Here is a 17,848-nt window from a genome sequence, read left to right on the forward strand (position 1 = left end):
CTTCTCATCTTTGGAAACAGCAACCTTTCAAGGGGGAACACAAAGACGCTACTTAAAGTGCACCCCTGAAAATGTAGAGGTGGCCATTACTTTTTGTAGGTCAATGCCAACATTAAGTACACTAGAAGAATACCAATGACTTTCTCTGCCAGAAGAGCACAGTGCACTTCCCTTAGTCATGGCATCACTTTACCAACTGGGAGATGAGGAATTTGTCTGCAGGCTCTGTCTACATGTTCACCAAACTCAGTCATGGTTTACTCAGAGTAATTTAGTAATACAAAGAAAATTTAGCATCTCAGAGATAGAAAATATATTCAAGGTCTTACAAATTCTTAAGGAGAACTCCAAGATGGCACCTCCAAAGTGCTAGTTCAAACTACTGTTATTTTTCCTTAATCCCTTCAAAATGGGGAAGGATATCCCTGCCCATCCTATGCTTAGGAACTTTTTCCAAATCACTCAAGAGGCCTAACTCTGCTCCCATTGAAATTGCCCACAGGATGTGAAAGATAATTCTCTTTTGTAATGCTTTGATTGTTTCAGCTCCAGCGCAGGTTGTATAGGCTGCCTTTACCTTTTCTGGATTCATGTCTTTTCATCCTTTTCTCGACTTGCCCCCCATTATCCTCACTTTTTTGGGAGCTGCAAATCCCTGTTGCCTGTCTTGAAAACATCTGGTGTTCCTGCTCTTTCTTCAACTCTTATATTCCACACTTCATTTTACAGGCTTTGAATATTGTTCTTTGCTTGCCTTTTAACATTTACAGATGTTCAACAGTCACAGAAACCTGTTAGGTAATCAAGGCAAAGTAGCATCCTAAAGACTGTGTATCTATGGAAGGTCTTTGGACCTTGCATCCTTTCATTGTCCACACTCTGGTTGATGGAACCTAGGAAATTTCATATGATATTCTTTGTAACATAGGTGTACTTTCAGGCTTTTGCAGGACAGGTCAATATGCTGCAGTGCTCTGTGCTTCTGGCAAGCCTGCTTGCTTGTCACAGGTCTCTGTGAGTTCACTGGGTAATGGTTACTCTCTGCCTCCAGTGGCACCACTCAGCTTTCACAGGTCAGTGTATGCTAACTGCTTCAGCTCACCAGTGCTTGACCTGCTCACCTATCTGTGTATTCACCTCTGCACCATCTCACCATCCACAGTCTTCTGCAGGACTGCTCACCTATCCACCACAGCCCACTGCCCTTTCCAGGACTCTCCAATTCTGTCCATGATGCTCTTTCATCTCCATATCCTATACCTGCAGAGATCCTGCCACTCCTCGGTACGACTGTGTATCTTTGGTCTACATGAAGTCAGTCCTTCACCCTTCCCTGCTGTCCATCAGTTACAATCAGTCAGTCACAGGCCTGCCCTGAAGTCATAATGTCCAAGATGGGTGCTCCTCTGTGAAAATCTGGGCACTGCTACACACAGGAGGAATCCATACTTCGTGACTGCTTCTCTCTCAAATACTTCTACGCAAGTATTGTTTCTCCCTTAGTCCCTCCTGTTTTAAAGCAATGCTGTCCCTAGGAAACTGCTCTCCTAGAGCTGGCAAAGCTCATCTTCAGTTAGGCACCGAGGTTTGCTCATTAGAAGACTTGTGCTTTTCAACTGATCTGTTGCAGGAGGCATTTGAGAGCACCATGGTAACACATAAGTCACAGCTTGCACCACACGGGATCCCAGTTTGTTTTTCACCTGTGAGCCACAGTTCACAAGCGACTCTCCTGGAAACTATTTCGTGGTTTAGGGGCATTATGTCACATCTGGCCACCAACTGGCAAGTCTCTTCACAGAAAAGTCCGCACAAAGAATATTTTTAAATGCTCCAAGATCCAACTGAAAGTTGTAGTTAATTTCCAGATCTTCATAATGCTCTACTAGCAATATCAGTCTCACCCTTGGCAGGATGAAACCCACGTATCAGGAGACCTGCCAGATTACGTTATTGAAGACAGCTCATCTTAGTATTAAAAAGTAGGTGTAGTTTATAATATGGTGATTGGTAACGCTCCTGATATCAGTATAGCTAATCTGTAGTAATGTACTGTGCTCCTTGTAATTAATTCTTGTTTTCCATTAGTTCATAAAAGATGTAAATGTAATTATAATGTAAAAGCCATTTTGTTAATGTAGAAAATTATGTACCACAAGAAACTAATAGGTAGCTTTTAGATATATTCCTTCACTTGTACATGCCAATGGTAATTATCAAAGAAAATAATTGCCATATAATTACGGAGCACTCCAGTGTAATTAAAATCACAATAATAAGTGTAGCCAAGGAAATATACATCAAAATCTGTAAGCCAAATCCAGGAAGTGAGTCAGTGGGCATCTTTCTGCTACCTGGACACTTGAAAATAGATGGGAAGGTGGCAGAGATGCAAAAGCAAGAAGGTCATTTCCTTAGTACAAACCTACGTGCTCTCTCAAGTAGAAACAGGGTAAATTCGTATTGCCTAATACTCCCCATATCTAAGGTGAGTGCACGTATTTGGATACCTGCTCATAGAATCAGTATAAAGGGGTAGGCAACTTTGAAGGACAAAGTTCATCTTGGCTGTCAGCTGCCTGCCCAGGCCCATCACCTCCTCCAGAGGAGGAGCAGGAGTTTGAGGAGCTGCAGCTTCCCTCATTTTGGTTCCCCAAAGTAGTAGCACTTGTCTTCTGAAGACTGACTGCTAAGCTGAAAATTTGGCAAGATTCGTACCAGTGTCTTTCTCCTTGTCAATGCCAGAACTGCTGTGAAATGTAAGACTTTTAGAAGTAGAACTTAAATACTATTCCCATGTCATTAAACACCTAAGGATAGAGACAAGAATAGAACAGAACTAGCCAAAAGCTATTGTGTGTCTGAAGATATCGGTGTGGATGGCACCTCCTGTCTCTGTGTTCCCTGGCATACTGTCGGGGTTCCTTATAGTTCTGGTTTCCAGTTTTCACGTCCTTTATTGTTGAACAGAAAGCAACAGAAAAGTGAAGGTGAGAATTAGGTGAATGCTAGCTCTTTTCACTAGCAAACAGCTTTTCAAATGTGTGAAAGCATTCATGTGAAGGAGAATGAGAATGGAAAATGGGAAGTTGTCTCCTAGCAGCGGGCCTGTACTAATCTTTACAGTCAGTTCTCACAACTGAAAACAGACTTCCCACAGCTTCTGTTCTTAATATGTGTTTGGGTTTTTTACCCGCATATACATTCTGTACTTCTTCAGCTTTTCTTCCTCTCAGTGATTTTATGCCTTTATTCTGCTACTTGCCTGTAACACAAACAGCTGTATTTATTATAGACTAATTTTTCTAAATTATAAAATGCCAGCTATTAATCATAAAATAAATGCCAGTTAAATTATTTATAAATTTATAGTTATTAAATGTTGCTTATCGACATTTCTGATTTGTTCAGTTGATGGCAAAAGGTACACTACTGCAAATTTAATATTACTTTTCTCTAAAAAGCTGAGTTTGGCAAACATATCATGATGAGACATTGATTTATACCTGTTAACTGCAGGTTGGCAAAGTGTACTAGAGTGAGATTTAAATAGAAAATATGATTATGATTGATGAAAATTATTTTGGGATTTATACCAACTGAATGATTAATTTGAGGGAGAACCCCCCAAAGTTTCAGAAAACAGTTTGCTTTATCTTTTTTTATAAACTGCATTTCTCATCTGTTTCAAAATGCTCTTTCAAGAGGAGATTTCCCTGAATGTTATTCAAAACTAGATACTAAAAAAATTAAAAGATAAGCGAAAAAAATAGGACATTAAATTTGAGTCAAACAACAGGTTTTCTTGTGGCTATTGTTTTCATTTTTGCAAGCATTCTGAAGGCACAGGACAGGCTGATCTGAGTTAGGGTTTCTGTGTATCTGTCCGCTTCTTTCCTGCCCCGAGGAATGTATCTTGCACATTCTTCTGTCTTGCAGTGCTGCCAGGAGTTGATCACTCGAAGTGTGGATCCAGTTGAAAATTAACTGCTCTTTAAAACTAGGATTTAGTTTTCAGGGAATTGATCTGGCTAAAGAAACTCACTGTCCACTTATATAAATGTGACCACTGGCTCAGGGGGGTGGGGAGGGGGTGAGTAGCCACACAGCCAGGGGCAGGGGGGAATTTGGGACCACAACTTCTGTAACTTATGCCAGCCTGAATTAATGTGAAATGGCAACCTACCAAGTGCCTGCACCAGTGAGCCTGCAGCTGGGGTGCTCAGATGGTTCAGAGGGGACCAGCGAGGCTGCCTTAGAGGATAACAAAGCATGATGATCCTGCTCAGAACGCACTCTCAGTGCTACTCTCTGTAGTTGCATACTGCTCAGTGGGAAGCCCAAATGCTGCTTTCCCCTTTGGTAGGGGCAGGGGGAGAAGGTTTGAATACCAAGGCAATCTCCCTTGCCTGGAGTCACAGTTCAAGCAGGGGTTTCTAATTTGTGTATATATAAAAAACTGTGTATGTATAGTATGCATGTGTATATCTATACTAACGTGTAGACTTAAGGGGAATTAAGGCACTTTTTAGACTTTCAGAGTTATATAAACTTGTGTATGCCTGTTTGTGCTTTCAGTCAAAAGGAAGGATTGCAATTAGTTGGGTTTTGTTTCTTTTCTTTAGTTATCTCTATAAATATTTGAAAAGAGCTAACACGTGTTGCAAATATTTAGTTAACAGTCTTTGTTGAAATGAAATTTGAGAAAGCTCTACAATCATAATTTCCTACCAGTATTAAGAGGTCATTTTGTGTATGTGTGAATATTCCAGTTGAAGCCTGTTTCAGCCAAAACATCTGTTCAGTTATCTGTGATTGATGTGTGAATTTTTTGGCAAAACCCCCACTCAATATTTTTAATAGTGAATGATAAAGTTATATTTTTAATGTTTTAACATTGTGTGCAGAAGTTATATAACCAGATCTGGATCTGTCTTGTTACTGCTATTTATACTACTGTTAGGGCATACGACAGATGAGAATCCAGTGTGTTCTGTATAAACACAGATGAAAAAGATGGTTCCTGAATTACCAAGATTATCATTTGAATGTATGGAAATAGAACAAAGTTGCCAAGAAAAATTGCAGTGGGAATACAAACAATCAGTAATATGTGCTATCCTCTCAAACTTTGGTAAATAAGATCTCGATCTGACTGAAGAACTTTATGGCTAAAGACATTACAATGCATTTAAATTATCCTTCACCAAAAATGCAATATTTGTGCAATATAAGTGACAGTGAGGTTATGTAGTAATGGAAGGCAAAGACATGATTTTCTCTATTGTTTCTTTAGTAAACCAAAATATGCAGTTAACTAACTTACAAGCCTTAGTCTGCTCATTTCTTATAGTTTGCCAATTACTGCTTAAATCTGCTAATATTTTTTGGTTGCTTGTTTGTTTTTCTTGCTCCCCATTTTGCAGAATAACTCTGAGTCTCTCATCTCAGAATACTCTGCCTACTGCATGCCAAGAACAAAAGATCACAAAAAACTTGTGTTAAACAAAACCCAGTATTAGATTGCTTTGGTGATGTCCCCTGGAGTTTTGCTTGAGATGGCTATGTTTACTGAAGACTGCCAAAACAAGTTAAAAAAAAAAAAAAAAAAGAGGCAAACAACCCTCTCTTTTTTTCTTTTAATCTCAGTCCCGATATATTCTCTCTGACAAATTTAGACTTGATGATATCACTTGACATGTGCTCACCTCTGAACTCTTCATATATGTTAACACTTACTGAACCATGCCAGACATGTGAGGACAGTGAATGCTGTAGCAGTTTCTGTTATGAGACTGTGTCCTGAGGTTCTTTATCAAGCAAGCAGTCACTGAAGTCCTTAGGAGAATACCCTACTGAGGCACTCAAAACTCAGCATAATGTGAGTTTTTGTTACAGGAATGAATTCCTGTATGTTCAGTACATGTACCCACTTAAGATGCAAGCTGAAGCGTGTGACACTATCAGGGCTTTAAAAATGATAGCTAGATTCTGCAGGCATTAATAACACTAGTATACTGAGAATTTTTTCCCCACTGATTTGAGAAAGCTTTGACTTAGTATTCATGAGTAACTATCCTGATGTATAGAAGGAAATACATTGGAGAGTAAATGCATTACAGGGCATGTCTAAGAACTGCAGTGCCCAACCTACAGGAAAGATTTGGCTTGAGCATCCTTAGACTGAGCAGCAGGCAGATCTCACAGACCTCTCCGGAGAGTGGATGGCTTTAGCCACACATTCGGGTGTTCTGTTGCTCAGTGTATCTTCCCATTATTAAATCACAGCCTAGCATAGTGTGTATGTGTATGAACTTCAAATATTTATCAGAAAAGAATAGTTTTAAATTAAATTTTTATCAGAAAATAATAGTGCTAATACTATTCAGTATGGCAGAAGTATAGGAAAAATATGGCAGAAACATACCGACACAAAGGTACACAGATGTTCAAGGTGATGCAATATATATATCTACATTTTAAAAAGACTGTCTAGGAGGCACGATGTGATTTTCTTTGAGTGCTGCTGATGTAAAATAAGCAAGAAGATTTATGAAAATTATAAAAATGAGGAGTACTTCCAATGAGGCATAAAATGAATTTTAAGACATGGATGAAGGTACTTACTGCTATCAGTGTATAGCACCATATTTATTAAAAAATCTGGTAGTGATTTCCTGTAAATTTAAATTTGTATAATACTACCAGGTTTGGAATAACAAATCTTACATTTTTGCTTCACTAATTCATTTCCCTCAAGGCACAAAAAAATTTGGCATTGTATCAGGTTAATATTCATATTCTATATTGTATCTGCTCAGTATCTTTTTCATACTTCAAAGGTGTAGGCCCACTTGACCCTTACATCTCCAGAAGCGATTTGTTCAACTTTCTACCTAAATCTTCATGTTTCAATGTCAACCCCCACCCCAAAAAAAATTTTACTAAAATGTGTTTTTGTTGAATGCAGTCGTGAAATGTATTGGAGAACCGACAACTTCATATTGTGTCAAGCTTTACCAAACATTGTGGTAGTAACATTTGCTGATAGTTTGTTCTTAGAATTGTAAAAGAAATTGAAACTCACACTTGATTTACAATGATTTCTCAGCTGTCTTTTTTAATTTATTTATTTATTTATTTATTTTTTTTTTACCTGACAGACAGCTGGTCAAATAAGATATGTAGTTGGTGGCTAATCCCTCTTTAATTTTTGTGTTACAAAGGAGCAAACTGGCACTTGTAAATCCTGACTAGCTACCGCCTTTTTTTTTTTTTGTGGAGTGATTTCCCAATTTATGGTGATAGAGATGAAAGATAAATCGGGCCAACAAAGGTTATGGCACATACAAAGCAGTACTGCTAGCATGGATGAATGCAGTATGTGTTGCAATAGGTGTTCTTCTGATATCTACTGGGTGATTATCTTTTGGATCATAATTTTGGGGGGCTGAGACTAGCAGTATAGACAGGAGAGATACCTGATGTGGTGGTAGACTGTATTGAGGTCTGATTTTCAAAACTATTGATAATTCATTGCATTCTACAGAGATCATTAGAAAGTGCTGGCTAAGTAACATTGCAGAAAATCTCATATTGTCCATTTACTGGTTGATTTCAGTAGTGATTGTCATGCCCCTGTGGGAGGATATTATTTCCATCCTAGATACCACATTAGCTGGGAGAGCTGGATCTCGTAGAGCTCTAGAAATAGTATAATACTGCACTTTCCATCTATGAACGAGGTATTTCTTGGACACCAATTCCCAGCCTGTTTGCCAAGCTTCTCATGTTAGGCTCAGCTGCAATGTTTTAAGCAATTATTTTTCTTTGTTTGATGGTTTGTTCAGATTGTAGGGCTGCTGCTGCTGTTGCTGCCTTCTAATCGCCTGCAGGGCCTGCAAGCATCCAGCAGAGCTTATCAGCTTGGCCTCCACACTTCATCTAAAGCAGGCTTGTGCCTCACTGGCTGGCAACTGCTTCTCTAGGAAGCCCTTGGATATAGGGAATTAGTCCCAGCATCAATGTAGCTCTTTTATACCGCTGCTGGTGCTGGGTCGTTGGAAGTGCAATCTGGTTCTTTGCATTAGGTGTGTTTAGAAGCACAAAAGAGACGTTCCTACCTGAATTTAGCTGTCTTGTTTGCTGAAGAAGTACAAGAAATGCCATTGTACTCTTTTACAATCTGTTTTAGCCCTTCCTGACACTTAAAATGAATAATACCAGGATTGGAAATACAATTTAACAAGAATCAAAAACATCATCGTTGCAACTAAGAGCAGTCAAGTACTGTCTGGAGATGGGATGGGGTCCCTTAGAAAACACTTGCTTTGAAGAAGTTTAAGTTGTAACATTGTCAACATAGGAAAGGTTATTTTTTATACTTAATGTTGTGATTTTTTTAGTGCCAAAGTGTAGGAAAGGGAGATACACTGACAGTGACCTTTTCCAGCACCATTTTCCCCATCTAAAGTTAAATCCCATGTTTTCTAATCCCACCTATAGACAACAGCTGTCTAGACTTTGTAGCCTTCAAATCAGTTTTTGAGCACTGATGTATCTTGACTCACCCAGTCTGAGATCTTTTGGTTCAAAAGAGAAACAACTTTCCAAAGCAGCCATGGAGTATGCTGTACTTCAGTCTTGTTGCTACTTATTCCTGTTGAGAGCTACCGAGAAAAGAACAATTTCCCTTGTACTACGCAATAAGAGATGAAGTTTTTTCTCAAGTAACCAGAGTATTGGGACACATAGCAAAACAACATTAGCTTTCCTTTGGTTGATTGATGAAGATGAAAATATTTCTGGCCCTTAAGTCTCAACAATAAAATAAATTTACATTCTTTTCCTTGTGTTAAGTTCTGTCTGGATTTGTTCCTCCTTCAGTCAGTGGTCGCAGATTCCAAATTAACTTTGATCTTTTCTCCTTGCTGATAAACCAGCATGAGTCCAGACTCTACTGTGTTCAACTTTCAGGTCATAACCTTTAATGATGCAAATCTAAATAGCTCTGTTAACTTGGTGTAGCTGTGCCAAATTACATCATCTGAGAGCCTGGCATGGTAGTCTCATTAAAACATCAGAAGGAAAGCAATTGCATCATAATCTGTATTATTTATTATAAACTAATCACTAGATTGTAGCATAATCTGAAGAAAAAGGTACTGGTCAGTGGTGAGATTATGAACTAATGACAGCTCTTGAGTCTCCATTACTCTAGAACAGAGGTGCTGCAGTGTGTGATATGGCAGGGAACTCAGGCGTGGTGTGAGCACCTACTGAGAGATCTTCATCAACCAGGTTCCACTGCACCACTGAACAGAGACCTGCCAACCAGCCCCTTTTGTAACCGGTATGGAGGTGACCCCCATGACAATAGTCACATATAGCAGTCTATAATCTGTCCGAGGGTGAGGCAGTTATGTTACTTGCCGTGTATTATTTGGCTATGCAGTTAATTGAAGAGATGATATAGGAAGTAGGAGGACAGATACTGGGGAGAAAGAAAGGCCTAAAGTCCCTCTTATTAGATTTGGCATAATAACAATAAAATGGTCCTGTTGTTTGAGACAGTCCGTCAACGCAGTATTGTGTATCTAACAGCTACAATGGTAAAATGTTTAGGAAAAAATAGGAATGGTACAAACTTTTATGACACTTTTACTTTGATGGTCTCCTGATGACAGCTACTTTCAGTGCAGCTAATTTCCCCCACTGCCTGTAGTTTGTCTATCTAGTAACCTGCTGTGGGTCTCTACTCCAACTGGTATAGTTTCTTCTTGAAACGTAATACAATTTTTGTACCCACAAAGTCTTTTGGCAAGACAGAGGTACTACCCACTGCATTAATATCTGTGTCTTGTTTATTTTGAGTCTGGCTCCCAACAGCGTAGATTGGCTTTGTCTGAGGCCCCTTAGTGCTTGCCCTGAAAGAAACAGCAGTCAGTCCATCCACACCCCCTCTCCTTACCACACATGATTTTATAGACTTCTACAATGTTTTCCTTAAGATTGCTCTTTTCCAGAATGGTCTCAGTCTACTGAGTGATTCCTATATGGCTGTCATAACAAGGCTTTTAGGGTGGTTGTTGGCCGCCTCTGATCCCATTTGTGGTCTAATTTATTTCTTAGGAGGTGAGAAGACAGGGACTGCACATTGAGTTCAAGATGGGGATACAGCATGGACTGCTATGTGTTAATATTTTTTTCTTAGTTTCTATTCATTTCCTAGCGGAACATAATGTTTACTTTATTTCTTGAGTATTACAAAATGTTGAGCTGTTATTTTCAAGGAACTTTCTGTTGCAACCCCAAGATGTCATTACTGACTGGTATAGGCCAATTCAGAGCCTATTATATGTGCGCATGTTATATATGAAAATGGTTTTAATCCACATGTATTGTTTTATATTTAGTTACATTTAAGCTTTTCTACAATTTTTCTTAGTCTGCCTTATGCTTGCTACCCTGAAAAACTTAATCAGCACAGCTTGTCTTCTTGGTGCTTATCTCTTTTACCAGGCCACTTATGATGATGCTGTACAGTGCTGACTCTGGAAATCCCCTTTGGTGACTTTTTTTTCCAACAGTGCAGGATCTCCTCTTACCCAGTTTCCTGTTGTTTAACCAATTATTCATCCACCCCTTGGACCTGTTGCCTTATCCAAAATGTGTCATGTGATGTTACTGTGCGACTGCCAGTGCTTCTTCCCCTTCTTACACCTCCCTGCTTACACCGAGGCTGTAACTGTCCAGGGAGGTTTTGAATTCTCTGCCAGCAAACAAGCCAACCAGAACACTTTGATTATCTTAATCTTAATCCTCTCCCAGTCAAGCCACTGCAAATACAGGCAACCTTCCTTTTACTGCTACTGATCTTTCGTGAGAGACCTCTAAGGGAGACACTACCCTGGAAAGGCTTGTGGCACATGAATAGGAGAACATGCTTAGTAAACGAAATACATTTTTACCATCTGTTAACACTTTTAAATTAAAGTAAACCCTCCAAAATATTTTTTTCTAAGAATGAATTGAAATGTAAATCTTTCAACACAAAATTAAATCATCCTTTTATACTCTTGTTTGTTGACGTCCCAGATCAAGCATTGGATGATGAAGCAATATTTTAATATTTTAAGGTGCCATTTCTCTGATTTTCCGTTTGGTATCCTAACTACTAGTGGGTGTTTTTGGTTCCCGCCGCCCCCCCCCCCCCCCCCCCCCCCCTCCCCCCTTCCTCTTCAAATTTGAGCCTGCTGGACTGGGGGTTCAGTCTCTATCTCATTAATCCCCCTACTGGTAACATGCTTGTTATCTGGCCTAAAGATTGACTTCCGTGATCTTGCTGCTTCATCTGGAAAATTATTTAGGGTATAAATCTCTGTGCAGATTAGTGTGTCTCATTCCCTCAAGAGGAATTACATTTTGCCCTTTTTAATGTTAACTCTTTGGCCTCAAGAGTTTGTTGATTTTATTATTGATAATCAAGTTTGAAATGATGTATTTTGCAGAATATTGGCTTATTTGCTAGCTAATTTGGCACTGAATGTAACCAGGCCAGCTGATTATGTGTTTTTCCATTGACACTGCCAAAATATAGGAGGTGGTAGCACAGACACACTCCTGCCTTCCTTTTTGAGGAAGTCTGATGTGGATGGGTTTTTTTCCAATTTTGCATTTTATTATTATTTCTGGTTTTCTTTAGTTTCAGAAGATGTATTGAAATTGTGATATGCTTTTGTAGCAAGAAATTTGTGTCATTGACATAGGAGAAATTTGCTGATAAAGTTATTCTAAACAAATAGGGATACTTTTGCCTTACATTTGAAAGTCACATTTTTCATGCTGTAGTAATAACCAGAAAATGCACTAACTTTTAACTCCAAAATTTGCATTCAGAAAGAATTGAAACTGAGTGACAATCCTGACATATTTTTAACTCACGTCCATATAGGTTCTTCATTGAGTACTGCAGTAATGTAGAGGTCTGTGCCTTTTTTTATATTTGGCAGACTTAACAATCTATTCTACATTTGTGCTTGAGTTTCTAACAGCTCATTTTCATTATGTTGTGTGCCATTAAATATTTCCATCTTTTTCAGGGGAAGCACGCCTGTGTTTTTAGGCTTCCTGTATCATCTTCCATTCAGGGACACTTTCTGTCTGTAGATGAGTGGGAAGATTTTGGTTGGAAACGTAGCAACTCCATGAAGAAACATTGCAAAGGATGTGCAAAGTCAACTGTTTCATTCCACAGTGCTTTATCTAAGGAATTAAGGTTCTACAGTTTCTTTTAAAGTGTTTTAGCCAGATTTTTCATTTCAAGGTGTTATGTTCTTTGCTTATACACAATAGCACATTTTTTTAACTGTTTATGTTCAGAGGAGAGAGTAGCAGAGTAAAATAAACAGGACATTAACACCATCACTGTTGGTAGAAATGGGAAAAGTGAGAGGCAAACTGTCAAGATGCATAAATTATTGCAGCTTTTCTTAAGGTCTGAAATTTGGACTTGAGCATTTCTGCTTCATATATTGTTGAGCAGCTAAAAATAAACATAGCTCTGTGAGCTAGATGGAGTTTACCTTTGCCATCAGTGAACAGGTCTGTGCTTTGCATCTTTACACTTGTGCAATGTGTGACTAATTTTCTGTCAGGAGTGCGATAACTTCTTGGAGCAGTCAGGGATCGCTGCTAGTTATTTGTAACACTGTTGCAAAGGAATCTGCAGGCATTAATGAGAGTCTTATGATGTGAGGCACCATACAGCCGTACAGTAAGGCGCAGCTGTACCCCAGAGAAATAATGAAAATAGAAAAGGGGAAGTTTGGCGAAAGGTAGAGGGACTACAGTTTTTGAAGGAAAATGTAAAAATTATAAGATGCGTAGTATGGCTACTGTATGCAGCCATACACTTTGTTTACTGTATTATTTGAGCACCTCGCAATCTGTAACATATTTGTCTTCACAAATGTCTTTTTATAGAGGGAAGTTCCATTATCTTCATTTAATCAGTGACAGAAAGAATTATATTACTTGCCTATAATTATATAGATGACGCGAGCAGGGAATTGCTCTGGACTGACATCTCCATGTTGAGACACTCTGGGTCTTGACATCTCACCCAGACTAGTATGCTGCCCTTCCTTTTCATAATGTAACCGACACACGCTTTGATACGCATACTTTCCGATAAACTGATTTTCTATCTTGGATACAAAATATTAAGAGCAGCAAAATGCTGATCCTTCTACAGATAAAGATTCAATACCTTTGGCAAAAAATATAGACCCTTCTACAGCCACTGTCTGAATCTGGCAATGCGGTGTCATTCTGTCCTGTGTACCTGTGCCAGGGGGCCAACAGCTCAGTGTTTGGCTCAGCTGTCATGAAATGTATGTGACCAGAGTTCTGTGATAGTAACAAGAAATTGTGTTTTATTTGCACTGTCACATCACTTTGTTATTTGCCTTCATTTCCAGGGCTGGTATCAGGAGAGCAGACAATTTTGAACAATTGCATTTGCAGGCGTGACTGATCCATTTGGTGACGCAATAAATGAGAAGATGATTACTTTTACTGAGCTACTAGGACCTGTCTTCTTTTTCCTCTCTACAAACTGTCTCACTGTTGCTTTCCTGGTGTGGCTGGTATTACCAGTGTCAGCAAAAGATGTCTGATTATATTAACTGAAGCCATTAGAAACTTGCTGTCTGTATATGTCTGGTATTTTTCTGTCTATTTAATAATCACAGAAGGATAAAAAGTTTAAGGCCCGGATAGTTTGTCCTTTTTAAGAAGGAAGTTTATATGCTTCAGGTTTTATAATTTATGCCTTTCCATTTCCTACGTACATTTTTTTAAATCATAAGAAAGATCAGCAGTTCCCTTGGACTCCCTTTGACAGTAGTTACACTTCTGTTAGGCTTTTTTTCTACTTTTCAGTGTTTCTTTTTTCTCCCTATTAAGATACACAGCAGAAATCTATTTCTTTGAACAAGGATTTTAAAATAACTTATTTTCTTTAATATGTATGCTATATGTAGCTGTATTACTTTAATATAGGATGATCAATGAGTGATTTCATGACAAGGAAACAATGAGAAAGACTTAGTAAAATGTAGCATTCTTTATTTGCAGAGTTGCTAGGAGCAATATGCAAACCACAATTCCAAGGCTCTCCCAGAGTATAATTTATTGGTTTTGTCCTTTTTATTGCGTTGACTGTGACTGACAAATATGATACCTTTAGCATCTTATGCTTTAGCTGATATTAGAGGTGTCTAAATAAACTGTTGAGAACATATCACCTTGAGGTGACACGGCTGACACAGGACAAACAGGTTGTCTGAATGAGGTAAGGTGGGAGTCAAATTGGCCTGGCAAAATAATGGTACTATGAGAAATCTTTGAGCTGGACACACAAAACTCCACCTTTTACATGCCGTGCTCTTACAGAGCAACAGGACTTCTCCACAAACTCCTCTGCAATAGGAATGCTTTGTGGTGCATCCCCTCAGTCTGTGGCTTGTCCCTGCAAGGGCTGGAACTGAGAAGCTGTGAGCTAGAAGAGATTAATAAAAACATTCTAGCTGTGTTATAGTGGTTCAAAAATATTCCATGTTACAGCTGGGCAACAGTAACTGTCAAAGTGGGTGAGAAACACCGATATACCACTAACTTTAGAATGGCAAAATTCTCACTTGAAATCTGAGTTTTGTAGAAAACTAAGTTCAATGAAAAATCTGAATTTTGGGGCAGAGAGTGCTTTGCTACTTAGTCTAGCCTGTTATGCTTGTCTAGCTATGTTTCAGAACATTCAGCTTTTAGTTAAAAAGGATAATAACTTTTTGAGCTTTCACTAGTCAAATGATAATCAATAGGAGTACATTCTTTATATATATCTATATGAGAGTTTTCATACTTATACTTTTTTTTCTGCTATGGCTTTGTTAAGTTTACAAGAAGTATTAGACTTGCAATTGATGCAAGTGCTAATGCATTTTGCTTTTTAGGCATGAAAGACAAGAAATCTCCTTGGAGAAATCTGATTTTTTTCAGCCTATACATTTTCCCTATGTCAGAAAAAAATGCAATATAGACTGCTTTAAGTAAAGTCCTTGAAACTACTAGGAACATATAATAGACTGAAAGAAATATCTAATATATTTCTCTTCATGTGCTGATTGAAAAACAAATGAGACCTTCCAGATTTTCTTCCATTTGACTTTAATGCTGAGTTTTCCTGTTGAAATGGGAAAGCCCAATTCGACTTTATAAAATAGAAAAGAGGCCAAGATATAAAGATATCTTGAATAATCCAGAACCAACTTATTAAAAAACTTCCACTCTTGGAACTTAATGGAAGAACTCTGTAATATGGAATATAGATTTGATGAAAAAAGGATCATGGGAGCAACAAATCTGTTTGTCATCTGCATAGCAGTACTTAGTCATTTGAGTAATATAATCAAGGAGTACAATGATACAGACATAGAACAATGCAGGGCCAAGAATAAAATCCTGTGGGACATCAGCTGTAAGAGAAAAAGGACTTGATTAATGGTGGCTGTATTAAATAACAAATTAATGGTCAGACAAAAATAACTTCAGCCAGCACAACATGTTAGCTTTAGTGATGCATCTAGAGTACAAGAATAAGCAATAGTGACTGAATCTCCAAAATAGAAGACTGACAACATTTCATTAGAGCAAATATTAAACTGTATTCATGAAAGCATGTACATTGATCATTTCAGGTGATTAACCAAAAGTCACCATTTAGTGGATGTCTCCAGTAGACAGTTATAAATCCACCCTGGCAATGAGAAAAACAAGTTCTAGCTTGTAGTAATGTTTGCAATACAATAAGCACTCTGGGAATAAGTTAGTTGAACAGTCTTTGCCAGACAACTGGAAGCAATGCAGGTGAGGGCTTGAAAAGTGGGGAAAGGAGCCTTACCAGTGGAATAGCTGGTATAGGTTTTTATTTTGGTGGCTCAACAGAAAACTAGGTAGATGGTTTACCCCTTAAGATATGATATGAGATTAATTTTTTTAAATGTATTTTAAATTTCTTTGATTAATTTTAATGTTGGAAAAAATATAGGAAGATGTGGGAAGCATAGTTTTTTAATCCCAAGCTAAATATTCAATGGTTTATTGTTCTGCATTTTTTGTTTATCATACAACAGGAATCACCTGGTCCTGTTTTCTCTACTTACTTTGCATTAGTCTTTATTAAAATGATCTCAGTTGCCCATTTTGGGGTGTTTTTTAGGGCTTTTAAAGATTTTTAAGGCTCTGATTCCTCAGCATCTGATATCACTTCATGAACAGCACAACTTTCCAACATATTTTTGTTCAAATATGCAAAGGTCGTATTCTTCATCTGGTCTTTTCTCTCAAATTATCTGACTGATTTTATTTGCAATCTGTGGAGTCATATAAGCCTGAGCTGGAAACAACCAATTAGATCAGACTGTCCGTCCTCTTACCAGTGTGGAATATAGTCCCCCAGACAGAGGACACATGCTTGATTTTAGCCAAAAGCTAGAAGAAGCCTCCTGATCTTCACCCACTGAAATTTAAACTCTCATCTGTTATTAATCTGTTTTCAGCAAATGATTACCAGAACATCTGCTGATGCCCAGTAAATTTTTACTTCCTTCTCTTAAAGCTGACTTCCCCAGTGGACTGATGAAAGAGACGTTCTGCAGCTCATTCTGCTCTTTAAAATAACATTGGTCCACTGAAGAAACGTTAGCTGAAAGTGATTAGTGATCTTTGTAGTCCATGTTGCAGCTATAAGGGGAATAAGAGAAAAATGATTGCAATAAGAATAGTGGGATTTCCATCTAACTTTTTTTTTAAAATTAGGGCAAATTATGAAACATTCAGCAAATGCATGTTTGGTGTTTACATGAAGTTGTAAGCATTTATACACTTTGAAAAGATTTAATATCAGTTTCTAAATAGGTGATATTCTAATGTGATATGATACAGCTTTGTTTGGAAACAAATTATATGCAAAACAAGAAAAATATCACTGTGGCTGTGAGAGGCTTTTCTAAGGTAAATGTGCTATAATATTCTCTTAGATCTATACCTAAGTTTAGATGGCAGTTCACATATCTGTTTAAAACTTTTCTTAACTGAAAGCTTTTGAGAAAGAGAATTCTCTTGGAATCAATTTCCCACAGAAGATGCTGCATTTCCATGGCTATGGCCTATGTTCCCAGTTTTGTAGAATTATGCTACTTGTTGATTATAGTGACATTAAGCTATGTCCATTAACATCCTTTCTCTGTGCAACTGCTTGTACTTATAACCAGGCAACTACTCACAGGTGTGGCACCTGAGTTTTGCATTTAAACCCAACATGCAACATAGCTCTCTTTCTCATCAAGTTGGACACCTTGCTTCAGTTTTCTTGTCTTGCTTCTAAATTTCAGGATATATGAGGGACTGCAGATATAAGTTCATGCTCCCTTGAAGGGAGGGGACTGTCCTGAACCTTACACACATATGGGTGGGAAAATGTGAAGTACCAGTATGCCCTAGCACCAAAACCCCAACACACACAGAGCTACACAAAGTTCATTAATCTTAGGATTAATCAAGCCTTTAAAGTCTCTCCCTGTCCACTTCCATGTCCTTCCCAAAATATGTCCTCCTATCCTCTTTCTAATCTCCCTCCTAACTTTTATTCCCTTCATTTCCACAATAAATATTATTTTTTTCTGTTTTGGTTCAGATGGGCACAAAAGCCCACTAATGCAGTCAGCTGACTTACAAAATACCTGAGTGTAGAAGCTGTAGCTGGAGGTTTCTGGTTCACATGGTTCCA

General features: G+C 38.2%; 1 protein-coding gene across 2 annotated transcripts in view; it reads left to right on the top strand.

Annotated features, from left to right (window-relative positions):
* The window catches only part of ANO2 (anoctamin 2), a 192,198-nt gene that overhangs the window by 20,931 nt on the left and 153,419 nt on the right, over window positions 1-17,848 (top strand). The window lies entirely within an intron of this gene.

The sequence above is a fragment of the Falco peregrinus genome, chromosome 6, assembly GCF_023634155.1.
Source record: "Falco peregrinus isolate bFalPer1 chromosome 6, bFalPer1.pri, whole genome shotgun sequence".
In the NCBI taxonomy this organism is placed as follows: Eukaryota; Metazoa; Chordata; class Aves; order Falconiformes; family Falconidae; genus Falco; species Falco peregrinus.